This window comes from Ipomoea triloba, chromosome 13 (assembly GCF_003576645.1).
Source record: "Ipomoea triloba cultivar NCNSP0323 chromosome 13, ASM357664v1".
NCBI classification, from domain to species: Eukaryota; Viridiplantae; Streptophyta; class Magnoliopsida; order Solanales; family Convolvulaceae; genus Ipomoea; species Ipomoea triloba.
The window spans coordinates 15788334-15798333 of NC_044928.1; the positions used below are offsets into that span (position 1 = coordinate 15788334).

The 10000-nt window shown below is 43.3% G+C and overlaps 1 pseudogene; it reads right to left on the reverse strand.

Moving 5' to 3' along the window:
- Nucleotides 1–2315, reverse strand: part of LOC116001267 — a 4813-nt pseudogene extending 2498 nt beyond the window's left edge.
- Between the last annotated feature and the right edge of the window lie 7685 nt (nucleotides 2316–10000).

Genomic DNA, 10000 nt, shown 5'->3' on the forward strand with positions numbered 1-10000 from the left:
ATTTAATTCTCCCCTGCCGTCTTTTGTTTGACAACAAATCCATCCTCTTGAATCAGCTCTTTTAGCTCGAGTCGACTCTTCTTCCTCCAGCCTTAAGCTTTGCACTAGGTTGAGTCTTCTTTCTTCACTCTCGTTCTAGAAGGCATTCTGTCTAGCAGCATGGGATGAAGACGATTATGTGCAAGAACATTTTCGGAATAAGGCACTGTACCGCTAATTCCGTATCGTATATTGAAGTGGAGGAAGCTACAGTACAAGAGGAAGAGATAGGAGGGAGGATCTCTCATTAATATAGTTGATGTCGCCGAGGATCAATAAAGAATCTCCATTTCACTATGTGGTCAGTCTCTCACTATGTTTTGTAGACTTCAGTATCATGACATAATCCCCACGTAAGCGGTATTATCATTTGACTTATTTCCCCTAACGTCTGTATTGAAAGGTTCATAGGTCATTTACGCAAATAGATGGGACAACTAAACTAAAGTCACTTGAATGAAGAGAGGACTTATCGGGTGATAAGTCCGATCGATAAGCTTCTTTGAACCCGGGGGTTCCTTGAAGACATTGTAGAACCCCCATGTCGTAGCCTTCGAGGTAAGCTTACTCCGGGTGGAGGGAGCTTACCGGTCTCTCCGAAGGTACCTAGAAGTGTAGTCATGTCAGTTCCGGTAACACATAAAGGCAGTAAACTAAAGAAACTCATTGTAGAAACCCCTTTCGCAACCTTCGAGGTAGGATGACTCCGGGTGGAGTGATACTACCGGTCTCCCCGAAGGGAACTAGAAGTGGAATAAGTCAATTATCAGTGGCAGTCTAAAAAATTCCTTACTTACTCCGAAGCTAAAGATAGTATTCTAATAACCCGAAGGCAATTGTAGCCTATCCCTGTTTATCAATGGGTGGATAGAAAGCGGGTACATGCTAGGGTCACGAAGTGCAAAAGAGAGAGGCTTTCGGTCCATGCGGAAATGAAAAACGCTAACCAGGCTTTTTCTTCTTCTTCTTACCCCTGTACGTATGCTTATTCTTATTCTTATTCTTATTCTTAATCGGAGGATGCTTGAATAGAGTAGGTGAAGAGTGGCTTTGAATAGCGGGGTTATTGGGATCGTCCGAGGGTTGACTCCGGCCTTGCTCATCTTTTCTGAGACTATCAGAAGATATACTAGCTATTAGAGACCTTAATTGTTCAATCTCTCTGTCTTTCATAGCATTTTCTTTTTGAAGACACTCCAAGTTATATTCTAGTATCCTTTTTTCTTGTCCCGCATAGTCTGTCACATTCAATGGTGTTGTATCAACCCAAGTTTGGTTATTGTCAAACACGGGTTCCCTCTTGGTATTCACTTTGATGCCTAGGTTCACTATTTTCTCCCTTTTCATGACGTTCAGGGATTCCCAATCTATTTGGAAGTTAGTTTGAACAGGGATCTGCTTAGTTTTGTGTAATTCAGCGTATTGTGTCTCAAACCATTCTTCATTGACCAATGATTTAGCTATACCCTTATGTTTCAGGACTCTTTTCTCTTCAGTTGTCAAAATATAATAACTCTTAGGCGCTAAAAAGATACCCTTCTTGACAAAGTACTCCAGTTTAAACTTACCCAGCTCAGTGGAAGAGATTACTTCATCCGGAATAGGGCTTCCAAGAACCACGGAGTCGGTATCGGTGTAGTAACAGTCGTCTCGGGAAATGTATTGATACATATTAATACGAGAGCAAGCCGTTATAGCTGCAGATTTGAACCGCCGAGATCCTAGGGGGATTCCAATCCTTATCCTCAGCCCTGTTGGTAATATAACTAACAATATAGTAATTTTCGGTGAGCTGGTTTGCGGACGTGAAATTGTCCTTCCTCAGAAATTCCTCATATCTCTCTCTATCGCAGAGCTCGGTAACTGTACTTACAGGATTTATCCCAAATCTACCGTAGAGGGTTCATTAGGGTCTTATACACATATGACATAGCCTCATCACCCTCCTTCTTAGCCCTTTGTCTGCTGCCATAGAGCTCGGATACAAAGGCTTCGAAGGGGCTGGCCTTCTTCTCAAACAAATATCCCCGGAGTGGTATAATAGTGTAACCCAAATCCCTGGCATACTGAAACTCCTCACTATAATAAACTCCAGCGAATTGGCCTGTTGGAAATAATAGTGTTACTATTCTTATCCCTATAAGGCAAGAAGGGGCGGATAATATCACTGGGACAACGACCAAGGCCTCAATAAAGCCAAACAGGTCGTCCAATCTCTCACCCTCCAAATTGCCACGCCAGACCGGTACACCACCAGGCATTGGATAGGTTTTCATGATAAAGGGGTAGGGAGTTTACGTCGTAGTAGAGAGGTTCTCACCGGAGGGATATACGCATCCGTATGACCACCATAGTACCCACGGCGAATGAAGGTGTCCTCGTTTCTATTAGGTATGGATAGGAATTTTCATCATAGTATTTCATACGAAAGATCCTGGTTGCAAGCGATGATAAAGTCATCAACTCCTCGATATAAATCTGGTAATTTAACCAGTATATCTCTTGCGCCTTAAGCATCACTCCCCCTAACAGACGGATATCCTGTCTCATATATGACAACAATTCCTCACCCCTTTCCTGCAGATTTGACAACCTCACCTCCTGATGTTGGATTGAGCCCTTAGGACCCAATTGCGGACATAATCTCTCTGCCAATGATGCCAGACTCCCTGGGAGCAAATTGCATGAATCTCTGAAACGCATAAGTAGCTTACGGCCCTTATGCACTTTCAGCTCGTAGAGCATATGGTTCCTTATCAGGGTATGTAATATTATATACGTTAACAAGCCATAAAGAATATACCCAAATTTGGCCAAATTATGGAAGTACACCGTTCGAACGGACTTATTAACAGTCAAGGTCCTCTCTAAGGAGTTAAGAAACTCAAACATCATTCTCTTATCTTCTTCCATCTTAGGTAGGAATTTCACGTGGGATTCACTGAAACGCGTTTCAACTCATAATCTGCCTTTGAACCTAATCATCCCTGGGGATACCAACATGTAACCAACGGCGAGGCACATGAGCATGACTTTCTCGTCCAATAACGTCTCAGTATCAGCAACTATGAAGGGTCTCAGCTTCGTGGTCTTGGGTTATTGCGGTTATATGATTTGAATACCGAGGCTTTTCCTTATTCATTGATTTAGCCTCTGGGACCTCAAGACCAACTATGCTAGAACTAAGATCATCTAAGATAAGGGATAGTATATCTGAATTGGAGATGGATGGAGGCGCTATATAAAACCCGGGTTTAGCACCTGTGTAATATATACGAATGAAGACTTAACGTATCACGCTATCCTTATACTTCCTGCATATTCCATCAATGTTCTCAATATCATATCATATACTAATGCCTTGGGAAGAGGTTTACCATTCGAATCAAACAAGGGAATAGCCTTTCCAACGGTTAATCTATATATACCGGAGGAGGTTTCAACCACTAAACCTATGGTGAACTTAATGTAGTCTGAATCCATATTGTAAGCATAGCGGTATAATAAACGCAGGACCTCTAACGATATAATCACATAATCACAGGATCGAGCGTATGGCTCCACAAATTCGTTTTCCGCTAGGAGCGACCCCGTATATAGATTATAGAATAGCTCAGAACCCTGCATATCCATTAAACGACTCCAATTTCTAAGAATAAATGGATTCTTAAATACTTATTTATTCATTCTATTAAGGCTAGTATAGCGTCGGAAAAAAGGCTTGATTAGGGCCTCCCTTGGACTTCTTTTTTCAGAATGAATCCTACGACTCGCCGAATTACTAACAGAAGAGCCTATATTAGGGCTGGACCCTACACTAACTTTAAATGCATGATACCCCTTTAGGGTAGTATACTCTCGTAATAACTGCTTTATAAGGTAAGCAACTCCGATCCGTGAGGTGGACCCGATCCATGGGGTGGACCTTACCCTAGGATATACTCCTAGTCTACCTACTATTAAGGTATAGTTGTTCATGATGTTTTATTTCATTTCTTAAAAGGGACCTTTTGATATGTATTCATTAACCCTTTTTTCTTGAAGCTTGCTGGGGTTTCACACAGGTTTATTATATTCCCCCCGAAAGGTGTTCTTAGTAGCAATAGGCTACTAAAAGAGTTTGATTCTGTTTTTTGTTGCGCTAAGCTACAGACACATATAGAACATATTGTTATAGTCAGTGGATAGGTAGGAACACCTATACCTTTTAGTGGCTTCCTTGGTACCGGTTTGGAACTGAAAAGGGGTCCTCTCACACGCCGAGGGCTTCCTTTCAATTGCTTGGCCCTAATACCAATTAGTGCCTTCTATATAGCTCCGCAGTAAATTCCGTTCCGGCGCATAGAATTTCACGGATTCCAAGAAAAACGAACAAGTAACAGAAGTAGTGACCCACCCGTTGCCTTACCCATGGGATTGCTCCCTTCTCCAAGATACGTCTGCGAGAGTGCCAACTCGACCGCACGCCGAACAGAGAGACCGGCTTTTGGGACTTTCCGGGGCGAGGTAGAGGGTTACAGAAACGACAACTTTATATTCCTCGCGGAAGGCTCTAAGAATAGTAGAAGTGTAAAGCATTTCTGTAACTATTATATTCCTCTATAAGGCTCTCATAGCCTAGTAATGCATTTTTAAATGCTCAATCACTTCATTAATAAAATGCCAAATGCGTTCCTCAATCACAAGCTCTAAAGGGAAAAAAATAGAATCACCACATCCTCATACAAGAACTTCGCCACCTCTCTGGCCATGCCTCACCGCCCTTGCTTCGACCCATTTGTCTCAGCAGTATTCGGTAGCGGGGAGTGAAGTAGGTCATCACTATCAGTAGTCACGCAAAAAGTAGCAACGACGCCCTTTGGCGAAGGGTCTTCCAAGCCCTGAGATCGCGGAGTGCTGCGCGCTTCATTAATAGGAGTTATACACTGACTAGAGCAGCGAGGAGCTACAAAAGAAAAGAGCTCACTTTCTCCTCTAAGGGGCGTAGCGGTAGCATTCTCACTCAAGAAGGTTTGTCAGGACAGGAAGAGCTAACCCAAAAGACAAAGAGCAACAAAAGAGGCCGGGTCTTTCCCCTGCCCTCTCTCTCGATGGGGTGCCTTTCACTCTGCTTTGTGAACACTTTATCGCAATGCCGGAAGGTAGGATTTCAGGTTTTTTGCCAAGCTATGAATCTTCATCAATGGCATAGTAATAAGAGATAAATAAATTTTTTATTTGATGTTCCTTCGGCAAACACGACGAAAAAGGTAGCCGAACCACCTCCCTCAAGTGCTAGCGTACAAGAAGGAGCTTTCGGCAGTGAATCACATGTAGAAATACCAAAATGTTTAATCATCGAGATTTGTGCTTGGTCTTTCGCCTACCGTGTATGGTGTAACGGCATCTCGTGCCAAGAAAAAAGAAGGGGGGAACCTGGCTCACAAACCGGGGGATCTGGGGGCTTTTGCCCGCTCATCATCAATATAATTCTACTACTAGGTTAGTACCCATTCTTACTCTTGTCAGTCTCCGAGGGACATCGAAGACTTGGAACTACATCGAAAGACAATATTCATTGCCTCACTACCATCTCTCTCGTTAGGTAATTACCGAGGCGAAAGCAGCTCTCTCGGAAGTAAGTTTCCCCGCCATCTTAGTGGTACTAGTCTAATAAACTTTCACTTGAACTGCCAAGACTCGGATTTTTTTTTGTTGTGGTAACGCTCTTCTAGAATTACGTTTAACGTCCCTTTATGATATGCCTTTCCCGATCGGCGCCTCGGGTCGGTAGCCGGGCTCCGGGACATTACTACCACGGCGACTATCGACCCGAGCCCAAAGAAGGAAAAGAACGGACTAAAGCGAGGAGTTCATTAGCCATACGAAGGGGGACGGGGCCTACGAACTAGCCAATGGGCCAAGCCAAACTGACGTATAAAGCAAAAAGCATTGAAACTAACACGAGTGGGAGCAAGACTTGGAATCATAACAGAAAGCGCTACGGCTAGAGCTAATACAATTAGGCCAGAACGGAGTTACTTAGGTCCCATGCAAAAAGATCTTTTATACCGTACTTGTAGAAGTAGGCATAAGAGCTCTATCAGCTAGCTCGTTCTGGTCTAGTTGCGCCATAAGAGAAGGGCGGAGACTCCCGAAGCAGGGGAGCCACTCCTAGACCAGCAGAATTACATGAACGAGCGACAAGACCGATTGCAAGCCCTACACAAAGAGGGAGGTCTGCTCCAGGCCTCTTCCTTTCTCCAGTAATTCTGAAAACAGCTCTCGTTAGAGGCATGCCCTCTAACTTCATTTCTCTGATAGTGGGACTTGCTACGGCTGCTGTTCAGAAAGGCATTTTTGACGTCCCGTCTCCACCCTTTCGTACTACAAAAAGCACAAAGAAAGTTCGAGTCTTTATCCGGGGGTTCATTCATTATGAACTAAAAAGTGTAAGGCTGATTAGTGAGGTCTTAAAAACGTCATAGAATTCATGATCGGCCATTCCTTTTTTGCTTTCAGCAAGTAGGCGGCGCGAATCTATGCTTTCTATGTTGAAATCGGATACCAATTGCTTGGATGCGTTTGAAAGCCTCGAGATGACTTGCAGAAAGAATTCATTCTAGGTTTGTCTTGTGTCTCCGAAACAAATGGTCCATTTATTGATGGGCGAACGACGGGGATTGAACCCGCGCGTGGTGGATTCACAATCCACTGCCTTGATCCACTTGGCTACATCCGCCCCTACCCCCGCACAGGTTTAAGTCTCTATCTACGATCAGATCCTTTCTGAACTCCCCTATGACCGCTTATCAAAGAGAAGCTTTTTCCTATACAAGGCAAGTCTATTCTTGTGTTTCGGAATTAGGGGAAAGAAAGCTTCAACAAGTAGAAGCTTCCTGGCAAGGCTTCAAATCAAACAAAGAGGTTGGGCTGTTCACTTCATTGATTTGACTTCACTTTACTTAAGATTAAAGATAGGGGCCGGGCGGGCAGTGAAGGCTCATTTAGTAGACAGCGAACGAGCAGCAAGCACCTACTCCTATCAAAATGAAAAGAAGCAAGCGGAACTTGAAGAAGCGAGCCTCTATCAGAGAAAGAGCCATTGCGCGCTAGCCGGGTTCCAAACCTGCGCACCCCTAAACTACAAGCTTTCTTTGAAGCCCCTACTTCATGGGATATTTGAAGAAGCCCTTTTCTACAAACCTTTCTATAATATTATATAATATAAGAGAAGCTCGAAGAGCTTTCTTCGCATGCTTGAGCGAGCGCATCCCCTTTCTATTAGTAAGGTTGTCAAAAGGCTTTCCTTTAGTTCCTTTATGACTAAACTAATATAAATAATAGGGGTAGGGGGTAGAGTAAGAGATTCGCCAGGTTTCATTCGATTTGTTGTGCATTGGATTAACATTGAGATGTCCAAGATAAAAGGAACGAGGGGAATACTTAGTAAGAACAAAAGAGGCTAAGACGAAGGTTGGTTCAAGGGTACTATAAAGGCGGTATGGAACGCCGTTGATTGGCTTTATAATAAGTAATACTAACCTTCATCCGTTGCACGCTGAAACTCTTTTTTTCTTTATAAAGTGAAGTCTAGCTAATGGAAAGTGCCTATGAATTAGTTCCAAGAAAGCGGCCCTTAACCTCAGGGCTTTTAGGAGGTAAGTTGGAGATCTACTCGCTTTAACTTTCTTTTTTGTCCAGATTGGGTTGGTGTTCAGTGTACCTTAGTACACGATCGAAAAGAATGCATGGCATTCCAATGTTATGAAAAAGGGAACAAGGAGTATGAAGGAGCGAGAGTACAGAAGTACAGAGCTTTAATCATAATGCTTTTCGCCCCTATGGAAAAGATCATCAGAGAGGAGACAACGCATTTACCGAGAAAAAAAAGGAAGGATCTAGAATGTTATATATTTCAGGAGCTAGATCAGTTGTAAATGCACAAGTCAGAAGTGCCTCTAAAAGAATTTATGGAATTGGCCCTATAAAAGCCATTCTGGTTCGTTATCGATTTCTAGTAGGAACAGCAGAAACTACCACTACATGCCCAGCAACATTTCCTAAATCCTTCTGCGAATGGCTGGGTGGAATTATCGATGGGGATGGTTGCCTGCAAGTAAAGAACCAAAAATATCCTACTCTTGATATTACTATGGGACTCGAAGATCTCCCACTACTACGATAAATCGAACAACATATGCTTTGTGGCAGTATTACAATGGAATCAAATGATAAAAAAGCTTTTCGTTATCAACTATGTAATAAAGCCGGAATGATAAAACTAAGAAATTGTATAAATGGGCATATTCGACATGAAACACGACTACTTCAACTACATCGTGTCTGTCAAGTGTTGGATATCCCGCCCATGGAACCTATTGCACTAGATGCTCAATCAAATTGGTTCGCAGGTTTCTTTGATGCTGATGGGCACATTGGTATCAATATGAGAAATCCACCACGAGGACCTGAACTAAGAATTGTAGTAACTAATAAGCTTCGCCAAGATGTAGAGTCTTGGAAGGTAGTATTCGGAGGAAATATATACTTAAATAGAAATAAAAAAGAAGGTTGCTATAGGTGGTGGGCACAAAGTCGAAAAGATGTGCTTTTTATGCTTTCTGACTTTCAATCTAGTACTTGGAGAAGTCATAAAGCGCGCCGATTCTTACTTATTGAGGAATTTTACAGGCTGATGGACCTCCGGGCATTGAAACCGGAAAGTATTCACAATAAGGAATGGCTAGCTTTCCTAGACAAATGGAATCAATAAGTTTATGATTGAGTCCCCCTTTCTTGTATTGTGAAGTCTAGATTCTCATTCTCGTTATCTAAAGTTATATCCTTTCTACTTTTTCGGGAGCAGCTATCGGTCTTGGAAATGTCCTTAGTTCCTCGATTCATTCGGTGTGGTTGTTGTGATTCTACGATTATTTGGTTCTTTTTAAGGAGGGAGGCTAGGCCCCGAAAATGCCTTTGGAAGTTGGGGTTCATAATATGACTTCAAAGACTGGTGTGAAGTCGTAACAAGGTAGCCGTAGGGGCTTATAGTTTAATTGGTTGAAACGTACCGCTCATAACGGTGATATTGTAGGTTCGAGCCCTACTAAGCCTACCACCCCCTTCTCTTCACCTGATACAAGGCAGTCAAAGTACCCACCAGCCTGCAGATCTAAATCTAGCGACGGCATCTGTAACCACACTGCTGCCGCTGCCCTTCGGGCACGCCTCCTAAGCTTATCACTCACCTACGCTCTTGCAGCATGCCCCCTTCGGGCAATACGGTGTAATACGCGATGCAGCCGAGCCATCGCTCTTCGATCGCTATATTCTTGCGATAGCGAAGGATCGAAGAGCGATAGCGAAACCTAAAGTCTTATTGTTTTGTTCCCGAACAACGATCATTCATTACGGCCGGCCCGACCAAACACTGAAAGCCAGGTCCGGGCAAGCTATATTATGGAACTGATCGGACCGAACTGGGTCTAATGGAACAAGATATCGATCTTAATAAGGAATTGGAATCTGCAAGAATCAATGCGATAGCGAGATTGAGCAGTAGCGAGGGGCGATAGCGAAGGCGTGGTTCATACTCTAAGAGAGAGTAGATGCGAAGGTTCGGATCGAAGATCTTCGCGAGACAGCCCCCGGGCACCATAGCATGTCGGGAATAAGGGGGGACATACTTAACGTAACCACTCCCTTGGTTGGGGGCTGTGCCGCCCCTATCCTTTAAATTGATAGATTCCCTTTTATTATCACTGTTGGAAGATTTTTGAAGACGACTTGGTCAGGGCGGTTCACAATTTCTTTGCTTTGCTTATTCCAATACTGGGATTGGGTTGGCTTGGCCATTTTATTTATAAAAACCATTTTTTTAGGCCAGCGCGAAGGAACAAGCAACTTTCACTCCACTTTTTCCTTCACTAGGTAAGGGTCTCCGCCCTTGACCCAAGACCGCTAACACCGAATAAATCAT